General features: G+C 37.4%; 1 protein-coding gene across 21 annotated transcripts in view; it reads left to right on the top strand.

Moving 5' to 3' along the window:
- The window catches only part of KCNMA1 (potassium calcium-activated channel subfamily M alpha 1), a 731,255-nt gene that overhangs the window by 66,738 nt on the left and 646,068 nt on the right, over positions 1-18,449 (top strand). The gene's annotated exons all lie outside the window — the stretch shown is intronic.

The raw sequence follows: 18,449 nt of genomic DNA on the forward strand, positions 1-18,449 counted from the left end.
ATAAAATCGTTAAGTAAATTCCCATTATATGTACCTTTTTAAATACTTTTAATATGCAAATTACACTTTGTTTGTCTAGGGAGGTAATCACTACAGTACTGTAAACACTTTCCACAGAAGTATGCACAGGTAGGTCCTGATGTGGAGTGAATTTCTGCTTAAGGACATACAGGAACATCCCAGGAATGGCTTGAGCTGTACCTGTGTTTTCTGCCACAAGAGCTATCTTTAATGTGAACACTTTAATTCCATAGATGCCACTGCCAATAGTGGAAGCAGCATGTGAGGAGTTTGACAGAGGGACAGCTCCCTCTCTTTTACACCATTTCTCCCCCATCGGCGAGTGATGATGGATTGCTATGGCAACCTGAAGCCTAGCAATACTAATAAGTACTTTAAAAAATGTTCAAAAATATTTTAAGCATTAAAAAAGACATCTAAACGTTCGTGTTACTCATAAAAGTAGTTTACATATATATATATATATATATATATATATAAAAAAAAATAAACCTTCATAAAAAAACACGTTTTTGGCATTGCCAAATTCATAGTGACCCATACTATAAAACTATTTCATTATAATATATAGTAAATGGTGGGAACAGTTCTCAGACTATGGCAATCCTCAAAAAAACCTTTCTACTACAAAAGTAGTAAAACATAAAAAAATAACAATATAAATTGGGAATCACTGTTATTCTATCAAACGCAAAATAAAGTTCACATGTCAGTTACATTGCACAATGAACTCTGAAAACAAAGCAAAGCAATTTCAGATTTATTGTTTTTTGTTCATTTCTGATACGAAAAAAATGAAGAAAAAGTGATCAAAAAGTCATACATACTACAGAATGGTACCAATAAAAAACTATAGCTTCTTATGCAAAACGTAAGTCCATTTACTGATCCATTGATGGGAAATTGTAAAACTTCGGCTCTCACAGTATGGTGACATAAAAACAAATGTTTATTTTTTCAAAGAGTTCATTTATTAGCAAAAAGTAAGAAACATAAATGAAACATTACATAAATCGTACTGACCCACAGAAAAAAAATATTTTTTTTGTGCGGTGCGGTGAATTGCATGCAGTTTAAAATATTTTAAAAAATGTGGCAGAATTTCTATTTCGATTATATTCTCCCCATAATGTTTGCTAACAAGTGACATGTACCCCAAACTGGTCCACTGATAAATGCTCCTTATCCTGTAAATCTCATATGACTATGTTGATGAAAATTTAAACAAGTTATGGCTCATGGAACTCAACAATAAATAAGTGAAAGTAATAGGTTTGTCCCAAAGAGAAAAACTGGCTTCAGTGGGAAAGGGTTAATATAGCCGATGATTAGTTACACTAACAAAAAAACACTGTCCTAGTATGTTAAAAGACCAGATGCCTGTGAGCATGTGTAGTAAAAAGCTCCTCTGCTGTCACCTAGAGAACTTATACCATTCACTGTCAAAATATCTCCAGTTTGCAGAATCCACTCCTGGTATTCCCAGTATTTGATCAGATAGACATGGTGGACAGCAGAGTGAGCAGTCTCTTCTTACTTCAGCACCTCTGGCATCTCCATTATTAGATCAGATAGACATAGTGTATAGCAGTGGGTGCAGCCTCTCCTTGCCTCAGCAACCCTGTTATCTCCAGTGTTTGATCACATAGACATGGTGGACAGCAATGTGAGCAGCCTCTTCTTTTATCCACACCCTGGTATCTCTAGTGTCATAGAATGTTAGAGTTGGAAGGACCTCCAGGGTCATCGTGTCCAACCCTCTGCTCAGTGAAGGATTCACTAAACCATCTCAGATGTCTGTCCAGCCTCTGTTTGAAGGCTTCCAGTGAAGGAGAACTCACCACCTCTCATGACAGTCTGTTCCACTCATTGATCACCCTCACTGTCAAAAAGTTTTTTCTAATATCTAATATGTATCTTCTCCCTTTCAGTTTCATTCCATTGCTTCTTGTGTTTCCATGTGCAAATGAGAATAAGGATGATCCCTCTACACTGTGACATCCCTTCAGATATTTGCAGACAGCTATTAAGTCTTCTCTTAGCCAGTCTTTTTTTGCAAGCTAAACATCCCCAGATCCTTTATCTGTTCCGTGTAGGATATACTTTGCAGTACACTCACCATCCTGGTCGCTCTTCTCTGAACTTGCTCCAGTTTTTTTGTGTATTTTTTAAAATGTGGTGCCCAGAACTGGACACAGTATTCCAGATGAAGTCTAACCAAGGAGGAGTAGTGGGGGATAATTACTTCATGTGATCTAGACTCTGTGCTTCTCTTAATACATCCCAGAACTGTGTTTGCCTATTTTGCTGCTGCATCACCCTGTTGACTCATGTGCAGTCTGTGACCTATTAGTATACCCAAATCTTTTTCACATGTGCTGTTGCTTAGTTCTATTCCTCCCATTCTGTAGATGTAATTTTTGTTTTTCTTGTCCATATGTAGAATCTTGCATTTCTCCCTGTTAAATAGCATTCTTTTAGTTGCTGACCATTTTTCTGGCTTATTTTTACATCCTTCTGAATCCTTTCCCTGTCTTCTCTAGAGTTAGCTATCCCTTCTAGTGTAAGGAACTGACCTGGTTGGAGTAGTGGTATTGCAACCACTAGGGGCAGCACCAGCAGGTAGCGTAGTCAGGGAAAGCCAAGAGTCTATACACAGGAAAACAGTATAATCTTGTAGGATTTAGCAGGTAACGTGGTCAGGGAAATCTAGGAGTCGATACACAGAAAAGCAGTATAATCTTGTAGGAGGCCGCAGGTAACATGATAAGAGAAAGCCAGGAAACGATACACAGGAAAGCAGTATAATCTTATAGGAGGCAGTTTGACTAAAGGCTGGGAGCTCAATAATCTTGAAAGTAGGAGGTGCAAGACCAGGTTTAAATAGGGTGTGCACTCACATGATTAAGTCAATTAGGAGCCACACAGGGTGGAGCCACTCAGGAACAACACAAATACTAGAATCCAGTTTAGCCAGGAACTGTGCAGCGAGCAGAATAGCTCAGAGGGAAGAGCTGCTGCCTGGTGTACAAGAGCTGCTGGGTTCGAGTCCTGACACCTAGCTTTGCATCATCTGCTAATTTGATTAGTTTACCTTCAGTTCTTTTATCTAGATCATTTATAAAAATGTTGAACAACACTGGGGCCAGGACAGAGCCTTGTGGTACCCAACTTGAAACACTCTTCCTACTGGATGTGCAACCATTTATTACCACTCTTTGAGCACGATCACTGAACCATTTATGAATCCACCTAACTGTAGCCTTGTCAATACCATACTTGGTTATTTTTTCAACAAGGATAGTATGAGATACTTTATCAACTGCTTTGATGAAGTCGAGATATACTATATATACTGCATTTCTTTGATCTACCCGGTCAGTGGTATCTTTAGTATTAGATACAGATATCCACTTAGAGCACATCTTCCTACATATGAAAGGAGGGGCTGGTGCTTCCTACTACACATGCTCACTGTAATATTAACATAGTAGGACTGGTGTCTCTCAGTGTAATAAAACAGCAATCATTTTAATATTTACTATAGTGATTTCATCTTTAGACAAAAAGAGTGTGTTTTTTTTTTATTACTGGTATTTAGGAAACAAATTTAATTAAATTTGTATTTGTTTATTTTTTATTTTACATTGGCCATACACATGAGATGAATGTAGTTGGACCCATCGGTTTCGGCATAATATTTTATGTATGTGGTAATGAAAAGACTCTTCCCCAACTGCAGGTATGAAAGAAAAGAAGGATTTCCATATGTAAAGCACCATGGAATGAATGGCGCTATGATAATAAATAATAATAATAATAATAATAATTGGGCATGTTGTAGCTCATGCCTAATACTTTGTTCTCAAAGCCGACAGAGATAAGTTGCTGCCAGAGATACAGTGCAGACGATCTAAAGTGTATTGCCAATTTTACTAACTTTCAAAAATACTTAATATTCATTCTAGATAAATATAATTTTATTCACATACCTGATTTAGTACAAATATGTTCTTGGCACAGAGATGAGAAGATAAGGCGTGTAATTTAGATACATATCAGCAAGTCTTTTATTTCAATAAATCCTTTTCAAAGAGTAAATTAACTTTTATGTGCATGCAGTGAAATGCATAACCATGCTGCATCAGAAGGAACCTCCTGCCTTTTTGATCTTAATTACTGGCTGTTACTTCCAAATATCAAATTATATTAATTTAAATATATACATAATGGAGACTATTTTCAACTAAGAAGGCCTAAATCGTGGGCCTAGTATATTAGATAGTATTTATTATTCTAGATTAAAAATGCATACTATAAGGGTTTGTGCCCATCAGACATCCTAAACAGATGTTCAGCTGCAAAATCTTCACCAAATTGTGTGTATTTCGCTGTGGAAATGCTGCAAATTGGCAACAATTCAAGGGCTGAAACTCACTATGAAAATTTGCACCAAAAATTTAGCTGGCTGCGAAAGTCAAAACCGCGGTGCTGATTAATTTTATGCCGTGGATTTTTTCAGATTTCATCAAATCTAACCCACAATGCTGCTCTTCCTACAAAGTCTCACGGGTGAATGTAGACCTGTGTGTACACAGCACAGCTAGTTGTATCGGTATGCTTGTATATGGAAAGCAGCGTATCGAAACTGCTTACTAGACTTATAATGGGCAGAGGGCTTCCTCATGTATTCTAAATTATTGTATCCTGGAAAATGTACTTAGTGATATCTCTGTTCAGGAATAGTTCTTACAGTTTTGTTGCAGAATATGAATAATGCATGCAGTGGTTTGTCCCAATGTATAACAAACACAGAAACTTTACATTGAAACAATAATGTTACAATTTAAAAAAATATATAGAAAGATGATTATTAGCAGTAGTATCAACCACCTGGTCACCTGACACGTTCTGTGAGGAGGGGAGGGAAGTCCCACTTGTCATGTGAAATGTCACTTGACACATTTACATGCCTAAGACATCCCTGTTCTCCCATCCTGCTCTCTTCTCCGCCGGGGGATTTCCTCTTTAGCGCTGTCACTGTGTACCCTCACGGATAAAGCTGCAAGATAATAATAATAATCTTTTTATTTATATAGCGCCAACATATTCCGCAGCGCTTTACAATTCAGACAATTTTATAGACATTATCGGCCCTGTCATCATTGGGGCTCACAATCTACATTCCCTATCAGTATTTCTTTGGAGTCTCTTGGCTTTTACTGTATATCGTATGCTGTGCAGGAAGTCAGTTCATATGCACATTATCTTGCATATATAAAGCATTTTTTTTAACATTTGTTAAGTTATATTTAGAAATGTATGTTTATGGGTCTATCAGTTTTTAAAGAAAAACATATAGCATAGCAGTATAGTGGTGATATATTACAAACTAATTTAAGGTCATTTTGAATTAAGCAAGTAATTTTTAGGTCATTTTTAAGTAAGGTTTAATTTAAGTAATTTAGGATTAAAAAATAATCTAGCTTAATCATGGTGCCACTGAAAATGGCATTGTTTTATTGCCTGAAGTTTGAATATTTTAAGTTACTTAATGTTGTAATTGTTGTTTATATACGCAAAATAAATTCTCAATCTTTAAATAGCTAGGGAATATGGAAATTGTGAATACATAGAAAAACATTGTAGAGTATGCAAACTGAAATGTAAAAGTCCCAAACTGTGCAGAAAATTCAAACAAGCTAGTCAATCATAAATTGATTATATATTAAACAAATGCTCTACTGAAATCATAAAATAATTTATCAGAAATGCTAGACTTACTCAAAGCATTCCCTTTTTTGTACTTTTGGTGTGCTGCGGTGCAGTTGAAACTTTGAAATATGGATTGTCAGTCATATAGTGTAACATTTAATACAGTTGAGTGTCCATTTAAGTGCAGATTTGTAGAAGTGGTTAGAATAAAATTTAAAGGCATTCAGAAATTATAAATCAGCAGGATTTTTTAAGAATAATGTCCATCCTTCCTAGAATGCACCATGAGCAATTTTGTTTTCCCGATTATTGTTTCTGTGAAATGCAAACCTCAAATGAAGAAATTGCAATTAATTTGTTGAAGCAAAAATTATGAATGAATGTTCTTTTGACAATGTACACCACAACAAGTAATTGTGATTAGAGATAAGTGGATCAGGCAAAATTTGAATTATCCTGTTCGCAATGATTTACTCTGAAATTCCATTCACAAAGAATTTATTCTCCGCAAATTGAATGTCCCTTATTATGCTCTGGGGTCTCTGCAGATTCCAGAACATCATAACAGTAAGACGTAAAAAATAAAATAAAAGTACTTCTAATCACCTCACCGCTCATCTCTCCTGACCTGTCCACTACTCACTATTACCTGTCTGGTCGTTCTTCTTATCATCACGAGTGTTGGCTCCCCAGGTCTTTTCATGCTAGGCCAGGACTTCTGGCTCTGATTAGGCCCGGATGGTCCTGCATGTGTAAGGTCATGACATCATAACGTTCTCCATGACCTTGCACTTGCTTGCGCATAATCGTCCCAAGCCTCATCATAACTGGAAGTCCTGGCCTAGTGTCAAGATGCCCAGGGATTTAGTGCTCGGTGGCAGAGAAAAGAAGATATACTGAGAAGTGGAGGGGCCAGAGAGGTGAGCACTGAGGTGAGTATAAGTATTTTTTTTATTTTTTAACCTTGTGATGGCACTTTATGGTTCAAAACCCACATCAAAGCAAATGACAAAAAAAATTAGCATTTTGGCGTATGCTGATTTTTATAATATTTGAGTAGGCTTCAATTCCCAGTGTATATATTCACTTATCTCTAGTTGATCATATGCAGTGTTATTTCATCACTAAAATTTTATCCTTAGATTGCATGGGAAAAATACTGAGACTAAGATTAACCAACTGATGAAATGTGAAATTCACATAAAGCATGGTGTACACTATGCACTGAAAAACTGATCAAAGACGCACAAAAAATAGTCAAGAATTAGAAATCAGTTTAAAAAAATAGTCGTAATGTAAAACGTGATTCTCTGTGTATTTACAATGATGCATCCTACATTGCTGCTTATGGCTATCTCAATGACACATTTATTCCCACACAACAAGACATGTCAGCCATACGTAAATTAACGTTCACATCTACACTCTGCACGAAAAAAAAACACATTAAATGTGCCACATTTGAATTCTATTCTATTCTAGTTATTAAACATGTATAAATGAAATATTACAGAATGGCTAGCGTTTTGCTAGGATTTAAGGGGGTGTCTCACCTTTTAACTCCTTCTAACCCCTTTTCAAACCTGATTGATGGAAGTTCCTCTGCCAGGACCCATATGTTAAGGAGAGAAGTTAGTCCTAATACAAGTTAAATGAAGCATTACACATTAATAATCACGTCAAGGAGCTGCCCATGAAGTGAGAAAGCCAATTCCTCTAGATTGAGATATACTCTGGCTCAGGAATCCTGAAAAAGGCATTCACCTCCTGCGTCATAAACGAGACTGACCCTGTAGGTATGAATACACCTCTGTTACTCGTAAACGCCTGAACAATCCATCAAACAAAGGCTTTATGCCATATATGTGCATACATCTGCCATAAACTCCAATTATGAAAAATGAGATCCTTATATTTGAAGACAATACAGTTGAAAATAATGTAAGCTGATTTTTTTAGGTATGAATTGGGTCAATAAAAGTCTACAGATCTGTCTGGTGTTTACATTGGGAAATATTCCTGGTGTTATACAGAAGGAAGATATACCAAATGTGAAAAGTGGGTGACAAAATCAGTTCTTACCTTCTACTGGATAGCTGATAAATGCTTGGTCGGTGGTGGAGGAACACCTAGGACCCCTCTTCGTCTTTGATCTTTGATTAGAGACACATGATGCGTGTCACACCGACTCTGCATTCAGACTTCTCCAGCAAAAGCTGGGGGTTCCTATGATTATAGCCGTAACAATAGATACGTGCTAAATGTTTTTGTTATGAATCCCTTTAAGTTTGTGTAGATGGCAACATTTGTGCTTGACAGAAATTAGTGTCTTTACATTGCTTATTCATATTATTATCATTATTTATTATTATAGCGCCATTTATTCCATGGCGCTTTACATGTGTCAACCAAATTCTCAGATGGAACAGCATTAAAAATAAATGTAGGTCTAACCAAAATGTTTTTTAGATCTATAGGATTTAGGGATTGATATACACATTAGTTAGCAGCCGGGGCTATTGGGCATCAAGTCTAAGAATAGACATACTGTATATTCCGGAGCCAGAATATTTTAAAGCGTGACCCTGATATGTTTATAACCTCTGTGGAAGAAGTGTCTGAAGTAAGGGTTGTCAGGAAAGAGTGAGCAGGGTGGTGATGTGATTAGTGAACTTTAAAGAATACAGTTTATTTAGAATTATAAACTTTTCAGATGTGTCACACACTGCTGCCTTGAAAGTTTACAGTAAAACTGTTTCTGAGACATTGTGTTTATAACTGATGTGCTTACCATTGTTATAGTCGTCAGGCCGTCTGTTTCATTAATATCTCTTTTTCCAGAACATCTTTTATTATCACTTAGATGCTTTTCCTTGTTCCTTAATTTTGTGTTTTACAAAGTTTAGTGTTTTCAAATATTTACTCCTGGCTTGTAAATATGGCTCCCAGTGTTTCTCTGACTTTAGTCAAATTTTCCAGCTAGGGAGTCAGGACCACAGTGTTGGTTACTGAGAACGATTACAGTCAACACACTATCTGCTAAAAAGATTGGGATTACAAAAGGGTATAGAGAAAAAATATATACATTTCTCTATTAAAGTTTTTAAACCACAAATATGGGTGCATCTCACTGAATTAGAATATCATCAAAAAGTGTATTTATTTCAGTTCTTCAATACAAAAAGTGGAACTCATATATTATATAGAGTCATTACACACAGAGTGATCTATTTCAAGTGTTTATTTCTGTTAATGTTGATGATTATGGCTTACAGCCAATGAAAACACAAAAGTCATTATCTCAGTAAATTAGAATACTTTATAACAACAGCTTGAAAAATGTTTTTAAAATCCGAAATGTTGGCCTACTGAAATGTATGTTCAGTAAATGCACTCAATACTTGGTTGCGGTTCCTTCTGCATCAATGCGGCGTGGCATGGAGGAGATCAGCCTGTGGCAGTGCTGAGGTGTTATGGAAGCCCAGGTTGCTTTGATAGCAGCCTTCAGCTCATCTGCATTGTTGGGTCTGGTGTCTCTCATCTTCCTCTTGACAATACCCCATAGATTCTCTATGAGGTTAAGGTCAGGCGAGTTTGCTTAAACCAGGTATTGGTACTTTTGGCAGTGTGGACAGGTGCCAAGTCCTGCTGGAGAATGAAATTTCCATCTCCAAAAAGCTTGTCGGCAGAGGGAAGCTGACTTTGGTCTTGATAAAACACAGTGGTCCTACACCAACAGATGACATTGCTCCCCAAACCATCACTGATTGTGGAAACTTCACACTAGACCTCAAGCTGCTTGGATTGTGTGCCTCTCCACTCTTCCTCCAGACTTTGGGACCTTGATTTCCAAATGAAAATTGGAACTCTGGGACATTGTGGAGTGTGTCAATGACTGCCTTCTGGACTACTATCAAGTCAGCAGTCTTCCCCATGATTGTGGAGCCTACTGAAACAGACTAAGGTACCTTTTTAAATGCTTAGGAAGCCTTTTCAGGTGTTTTTTGATAATTATTCTAATTTACTGAGATAATGACTTTTGTGTTTTCATTGGCTGTAAGCCATAATCATCAACATTAACAGAAATAAACACTTGAAATAGATCACTCTGTTTGTATTTACTCTATATAATATATGAGTTTCACTTTTTGGATTGAAGAACTGAAATAAATTAACTTTTTGATGATATTATAATTTAGTGAGATGCACCTGTATGTGGACGCACAACAAGCTACCACCTGCAGTGATTCCTCATTGTAATATAAAGCAGATGTCCAGTTCACTTCTCAACTGTTATTAACCTTTTTAATTCTTTCCCTCTGCAGTTAATTTTCATTTTTGCTTTTTCCAAGAGCCACAACTTTTAAAAATTTCCTTGCACATAGCTTTATTTTTTTGCAGTATGAGTTGTAGTTTTGAATGACACCATTCATTTTACCATTCAATGTACTGAAAAATGGGAAAAAACTTCCAAGTGTGATTAAATTTGTAAAAAAATTCAATTCCGCCATGTTTTTTGGGGTTGTATTTTTACAGTATACATTCTTTGGTAAAAGTTACTCTGAATTATGATTCTCTAGATCAGTACGATGACAACAACGGCAAACATAGTAATTTTTTTTTTCATTTTTAGAAATTTGTAAAAAAAAAAATTTTGGTTGTTTCACCATATACCGAGTCCTGTAACATTTTTATTTTTTCATTGATGAGCTGACAGTTTTCTTGATACAATCTTTGGCTGCTTATTACACTTTGATCTGTTCTTTTTGTATTTTTTAGATAGGTGACAAAAAAACAACACATTTCTGGTGTTTTGATTTTTTTCTCGTTAAGGTTATTGTTTTTACATTACAAGGTTTATTGATCTGGTTAATTATTTTATATTTTGATAAATCGAACTTTTATGATATCTGTGATACCAAATATACTTGTTTTTTATTTTATGAATGAGGAAAAAGGGGGAAGATCTGAACTTCTATATTTTTTCATTTTTTTTTAACATTTTTTAAAACTTTTTTCAGATTTTTTATTTCCTTTATGGAACTTGAACCTGCTGTCACTTGATCGTTTGGTCACTTGACCACAGTATTGTGGTATATATAGTGTAAATCTCTGTCTCGTTTGAAGCTCAGCATATAGTTGAGCTTCAGAGGAGTACCAAGATGGCGGCAATGAGGGTCTTCAGCAGCCACCCTGACGTCATAGTAACCTATCAGCACTCCTCAATCAAATCATAGGTTGCCGATGGGAAATAGTAAGTGCGAGCAGCGGCATGCATTCCATTTAAATGCCACTGTCAGAGATTGACAGCAGTGTTTAAATGGTTAATAGCTGAAGCTCATCTCCAGCCGCGCCTGTTAGATGATTGGTGGTGGTCAGACTGTTGGGACTTCCATTGATCCGAATGATGGTTGTCTGAGAAGAGCGAGGTAATGTGCATGTGTGACTTTCATGTTTGGTTCCCTTTTACATGAATTGTTATCACAAGTTATGTGTCAATAAATCAGGGATTTATTATGAAATCAGAAAGGAGTTTGATTATTCCAAAAATGTTGGATTTTAGGCTTAATTTGATAAACTTGTGAATGCTTTCTACCTTAACCATGTATGTTACTATTAGGACAGAACCATGAAAAGTCACTGCAGCAATGTATACTGGACTCAGAGGAAGTCTGAATTTCATGTCCTATGTCATCACAGGCCCAGACTGTCATTTTGTCCCTCACCCTAGCAATGTAATCTATGAGGTATAGTGTTGCACTAACGTGCTCGGATAAGGTGTTAGCCATGCTCGGGCGCTAAACGAGTATCTTCGGCATGTTCGAAAAATGTGTTCGCGTCGCCGCGGCTGCATGTCTCACGGCTTTTAGACAGCTGCAACACATGCAGGGATTGCCTAACAAACAGGTAATCTTCAGATCTGATTGCTGAGAGTATTGAATAGCATGGAATTCTTAACGAGAACCTGACATGTCTGATAACGCTATTAAACTGCAGATAAAGATAAAGCGTTAATCTGCAGGTTAATAGGGTATTAAGGGGCCTGGTCGCTGTTCTAAAGTGCGCTACCCAGGAGAAATTGAACTCCTCCCGCGAGCTACCGGATTTCAGTCATGCACCCGTGCCGACACAGTTACAGTCAGCGCTAACAGCACTGAGAATGGCGGCAGTAAGCACGTCCAGACCCTCTGACTGACAGTCGGCTGCGCGCTACATCGGTGGTCTTCGGGTAGTCTAGGGGTATGTTCACAGAGTTTTTTTGACATGGAAAATTTTGATGTATTTTTCAAAAAATATCCATGTTAGAAAACCATTTGTTTTTCAGTTCAGAAGCATTTGTTGATGCGTTTTTGCAGCTGTTTGTTTTCATGTTTTTTCGTTGCAACCTTTTGACTTCAATGTCAAGTTTAGTGAAGATTCAGTCAGGAATCCAGATCAAATAAGTGAGATCTCACTTTTGTTTTTTACATTGTGGTTCTTAAAACATGGTTAGAAAAAACTTGCTCTATGAAATCAATAAGAAGCTTTTTCAGAGTGTATTTGGTGCAGATTTTGATGTGGATTTTGAAGCAGAATCTGCAGAAAATCCAATTCAAAAACTCTGTGTGAACATATTTTAGAAACCTATTTGATCTTTTCTCATCTATCATAATCTATCATAATTAGGCGATGTGAATGCCGGAAGGGTCAACAATAGGTAGTAATATGATCATATTGTGCCAGTAATGCATGAAAACACCCTTGTAGATTGATCCAGGCAGTTATTCTGATTTGCCATGTTTGGAGTAGGGAAGAAATATATTTGATACCGTTCCCAACTATATAAATATGTAATTATTTATGCCCCAGTTGTATACAGTTGTATTTGTCTGCAGCTGCCGACTATAATGTGCTATTAATTTCATTTTACAATTATTACATTTCTAAAGGCAGTTTTTTACCTAGATATAAGATACAAGCCTTTTAGTGTAACAGTACAATACACTGTAGATGTATTACAAGGTTCATGTGGATGAGAGTTTGCCTTGCCATGTCCTAGAATTGATAATACAGAAAAAATACTGTGATTCACAACGATCTCTCTAGAGTGTTATGGATAGCTTAGGGATTCTCCTTATAAATTGGTATAGTCCTATTACCTTGGTCAATATTACCTACAAATCTCCGGTCAGGTGAATCTATCAATCTGCTATTAAAGTTCACTTTATTCTTAGCAATATGTCCTAGTAAATGGTGCATACTCCAAAAAGGCCATAAATCCATTGCCAGCCATTCCTCCTAAACCTCTGTTAATTTTAGGTGTACCCAGGGGAGTAGCTTACTTGCTAAACTAATTATACTCCAGCAAAGCACATGCTGCTGGATATAAATAGGGGATCATGGCCATTGCTGTTCTGTCGTAAGCCTAGTAGGATGTACAATACGGCTATGATTGTGTTCTGGACTTTGGGTGTAGGTTCATGATCCTGGCTGAAGTAAAAACAGCAGTGAATTATCATCCAGTGAAAATGTTCATTTATGTATGGCATGTTCAGTACTCACAGCACTTCCTACCTTATTGCTGTGCACATAATTGGATTTCAGATCTGCAGTTTTTCTTGCTTTATGCCATGAGAAATTACTGTCATTTCTTTCTTGCTTGTGGTAATATGAAAAACAGATCTTATGTAATTATCTCAATGTGCTGTAATACATTTATTTATGTGGGTTCTGTTGTAATCTTACCTAAGAACTTGGTAACATATCTTACAGATGGCTCATCCGCAAAACTGTATTTGCTATAACGCTATGTTCACACTAGGTGTTTTTTCATTTTTTTCCTGCAGCAAAAGCTGATCTCTTGGCAGGAAAGAAGCTGTGTCAAAAGCGCAGGGTTTTGGTGCACTTTTTGGGGCGTTTTTTGGTGCGTTTTTCGGATCCCAAAGTTCAGCTTTGCTTCCACCACAGAAGCATGAACACAGGTCACTAATGCAAGACATATGTGAAACCATATTAACGAGAATTTCAAATGTAACAGAGGGGGGAGGTGAATAGTGTTTCTAGGACATTGGCAGTCCATTGAGTTTTTAAGACACTATTTATTTTCACACAATGGGCTGCCTTTCAGTTGCTCAGGCATTGTTCAATTTCAGACCTCCTTGTGCCACAGGTATTGTTCAATCTCACACCTAGCTCAACCAGTGTTTACACTGCTACACATCACTAATTTAATTAAACTGTTCTAATGCAAACTACCATCTCAGATGACCAAGACAAGATGGTAAAATCACAAAAATACATGAGTTTCACATACTGTTGTACTTTTTTTTTTTTTCATTAAAAACATGGCAAAACCTGATAGCTATGTTCACACTAGGCATTTTTTCAGCTTTTTTTCGCTACTCATTACTTCAATGGGTGAAAAACACTGAAAAAACGCTGAAAGAAGTGACATGCTCTATTCTGTAAAAAAACTATGCAAAGCACAAAATACTGATCAAACAAAAACCATGTTGTGTGCATGAGATTTCTGGAATCTCATAGACTTTGCAGATACTGTAAAATGCAGCTGAAAATGAGCATAAAAGCACAAAAAAACTAGAAAAATGCAATGTGTGAACATAGCCTAAAGGTCCACGAGGCCTTTACTGTACCTCTTTAGCCTCATTATGCTACCTTATCATGGGTATATCCATGGCTTCTGTAAAACAAGTATTATAATAAAAAAAAATGTAGAATATTGTTTTACCTTGTTCTGTCTATGTAGTACAGACAGAGCGGCTGCACAAGATGAAAGCATTGATGCCCCCCTGAGTTTAACATCTATATGTCAGTGGAATCATATAGAGACACATCTAATTCAAACAGATGTAATTTGACATATGGTCCATATTGACACCATTTTAAATCTGGTCATATTTCCCTGCCTTTCCTTTTTAATGCCTATATGTAGGATAAGCTGGAAAAAAGCCTCATCATTTATCTAAAGTTATTGCCTGACGAGGTAAAACTTCTAGAAATAATAATAACTTCCTCACATTGTGACTCAGAGTGTAAATTTGTGAATAAATAAGGACCGTTTCACTTGGGAAGTTAAATTGGTAAAAACAAGTGCTGAAGAACAATAAAGCAAATTATCAGTGCTTGCAACGATAATTGTATCCTTTTGTTATTTGTGATTGCTTTAGAGATCGCTTGTCTTTCCTCCTGCCACATCTGCTAACTTTCAGCCGATGACTGCAAGAGAATTTTTTCCTGATAAACGATTATTTTTGGACCAAAACAAAACTTTTGACCAGTGAGAAACTAGTAAATGTGTTCACTGGTCAATGCAAATTATTTCTTGATGGTATATAGCATGATTATTGTTCCTTAACCCCTTCACAACCTTGGGATTTTCAGTTTTTGCGATTTCGTTTTTTGCTCCGTTTCTTTCCAGAGCCATAACTTTTTTATTTTTCTGTCAATATGGCCGTGTGAGAGCTTGTTTATTGTGCGGCGAGATGTACTTTTGATTACACCATTGATTTTACCATATAATTTGCTGGAAAACTGAAAAAAAAAATCCAAGTACAGGTTTTTTTTTTTGTTTTTTTTACCACGTTCACTACATGCTAAAACTGACCTGCCATTATGATTCTCCAGGTCATTATGAGTTCATAGATACAAAACATGTATAGGTTCTTTTTTATTTAAGTGGTAAAAAAAATTCCAAAGTTTGTAAAAAAAAAAAAAAAAATGGTGCCATTTTCTGAGACCCCGTAGCTTCTCCATTTTTCAAGATCTGGGGTTGAGTGAGGGCTTATTTTTTGCGTGCTAAGCTGACGTTTTATTGATACCATTTTGAGGTTGATACAATGTTTTCATCACCTGTTATCGCATTTTATTGTTGTGGCGACCAAAAAAACATAATTCTGGAGTTTTTATTGTTTTTCCCAATACTTCGTTTACCGATTAGATTAATTATTTTAATATATTTTGATAGATCGGACTTTTATGAACGTAGCGATACCATACGTGTAATTTTCTTATTTTGTTATTGTTTTATTTTGAATAGGGCAAAAAGGGGGATTTGAACTTTTATATTTTTAAAATGTTTTAAATATTTTTTAAAACTTTTTTTTCTACTTTTTACTTGCTTCAATAGCCCCCTTAGGAGATTTGAAGCTGCAATCATCTGATGGTTTGTGCTATGTGTAGCAGAAATTATCATCTTCTATGAACGCCGGCTAAGGGCCGGCGTTCATAGCAGGTCAGCGATTGCAAACACGGGGGTCTTCTGCAGACCCCCGGTTGTCATGCAGACCCATTGGGCCCAGCAATTATGTGACAGCGGAATACATGATCTACTGTATGACGTACCTATAAGTCATAGGTTGTGAAGGTGTTAAAATTAGCCCTTTAGACTTCTGTGCCTTGGATGTCCTCTCCTGTTGAGAGATATACTATAGGTCAGCATCTGAACCTGTCTGACCGGCTATTTATGGTACACAAAGCGAATTATGACACACAGAACTAATTATGGTACAAAGAACTAATTATATATCTTAGGACAATTGAGTATATGATGTAGATAATTGTAGCCAGTATAAGTTACATAGTGGCAAGGTGAACATATCTAGAGACTATAGTACTATAGTAGCAGCAGATAAAAGTGATGAGTAGTACAGTTTGAGCAAAACATCTCCTGTGTTGCATTATCAGGAAATTGAATTACAAAGGTACTCCATTCTGAGACAAGTTAAAGCTTTAGCCGGTCAGAGTAAAGCCCCCGTCTCACATAGCAAGATTGCTAGCGAGATCGCTGCTGTGTCACGGTTTTGGTGACGCAACAGCGACCTCACCAGCGATGTCACTATGTGTGACACTTTGCAGCGATCAGGCCCAAGCTGTGAGGTCGCTGATCGCTGCAGAATGTCCTGGACCTTTTTTTGGTCGTTGCCCTCCCACTGGTCAGCACACATCGCTGTGTGTGACCAGCGGGAGCAGCGATCAGGCTGGTAACTATGATAAACAGCGGGTTACTAGGGGCGCACGCGCACTTAGTAACCCGCTGTTTATCATGGTTACGAGCCTGCTAAAGTGAGCGGTAACCTCCCGCTCACCGTAGCAGAGTGGTAACCATGATAAACAGCGGGTTACTAGGTGCGCGTGTGCCCCTAGTAACCCGCTGTTTATCATGGTTACCAGCCTGCTCCTGCTTCAGCAGGCTGGTAACCAGGAGCAGGACATCGTGGAAAGATTCTTTCCACGATGTCGCTGCTCCCCTGATTGTTGGTGAGCCTGCCTGTTTGACAGCTCACCAGCGACCACATAGCGACGCAGCAACGATCCCTGACAGGTCGTATCGTTGTCGGGATCGCTGTAGCGTCGCTAAGTGTGACAGGGCCTTAATTTGTTTGCCATAGAAGAATTCTGACCTGTCCCATTGCTTTAGGGTATGTGCACACGGTGCGGATTTGCTGCGGTTTTTACGCTGCAGAATTTCTGCACCATTTCCGCATCTAATATGCAAATTAGGTTACTTGCAGTTTTTGGTGCGTAATTTACATGCAACTTTTCCACATGCGTTTTTTCATGCCGTTTTTATGCATGTGTTTTTCATGTCTTCCTGTTGAAATTAGAGAATAGTTTTCTTTTAAACAAACTTTATTGATAATCATGTAGCATTTTTGTGTGCATTTCCGCTGCGGAAACGCACACAAAACACACATGCGGTTTTTACGCATGCGAAATTTCCTCATCTAATGCAAGTCTATGGAGAAAATCCGCAAGCGTTTCTGCAAGAGAAATAGACATGCTGGAGATCTGAAAAACGCACCTCATGTCAATTTTCGCAGGTGATCCGCAGGTGCACAAAAACGCATAGTGGACATGGGATTTCTAGAAATCCCATCCTCTAAGCTGTAACATCTGGCCGCTGCGGTTTTGACGCTGCATAAAAACGCAGCGTCAAAGCCGCAGCAAATCCGCTCCGTGTGCACATACCTTCAGGGTTTCATAGAAAAAAAATTAAAATCCATAAAGACATCTGCAGCAGGTCTGTGGAGTCGGAGTCGGTGTCCATTTTGGTGGAGTCGATATAAAATGGAGCGACTCAGACTCCTAAAATATATAAGGAATTGAGTGCAGTTGTACAATGCAGGATGTGCTGTAAATGTTTTCATAAGAATTTGGGAGAGTTATGACATGTCCTATAAATGTCTGTTCTATTCCTGATCTAAGTATCTAGGCTTTTAGGTGAGATGAATCTGTGCTGCACTTTATGTACATGCTCAGTAGTGAGGCAGTGCTGTGGAGTCGGAGTCGTGGAGTCGGAGTTGGGAATTGGAGAAATTGAAGCGTCGGAGTCGGAGGTTTGGTTTACTGAGTCCACAGCCCTGATCTCCAGAGAGGGGACATATCACCCTCACATTGAACATATGGGATTAATTGTGGCTGGGGAAGAGAGAAACTAATTATAACTGGGGAAGTGAGAGACTAATTATATCTGGGGAAGTGAGAGAGAGCTGACACTTCCACCTCCATTCAAGTAAGCGCCTCCTGCAGTGACCAGGTAATTACAACAGGAGATTTACTCTGGGAAAACACACCAAGACTGAGATTCCAGACAAAATGTGGAAAAGAGGAATTGAACCGGAACATCCAACCAAGAAGATATTAAAAAATAGAACATTTTATTGGGAAAAAAAAATTTAAAACATGATTTTTTTCCCAATAAAATTTTTAATTTT

Source organism: Phyllobates terribilis, unplaced genomic scaffold (assembly GCF_046119375.1).
Source record: "Phyllobates terribilis strain yellow unplaced genomic scaffold, ASM4611937v1 Scaffold_5__5_contigs__length_657084704, whole genome shotgun sequence".
NCBI lineage: Eukaryota > Metazoa > Chordata > Amphibia > Anura > Dendrobatidae > Phyllobates > Phyllobates terribilis.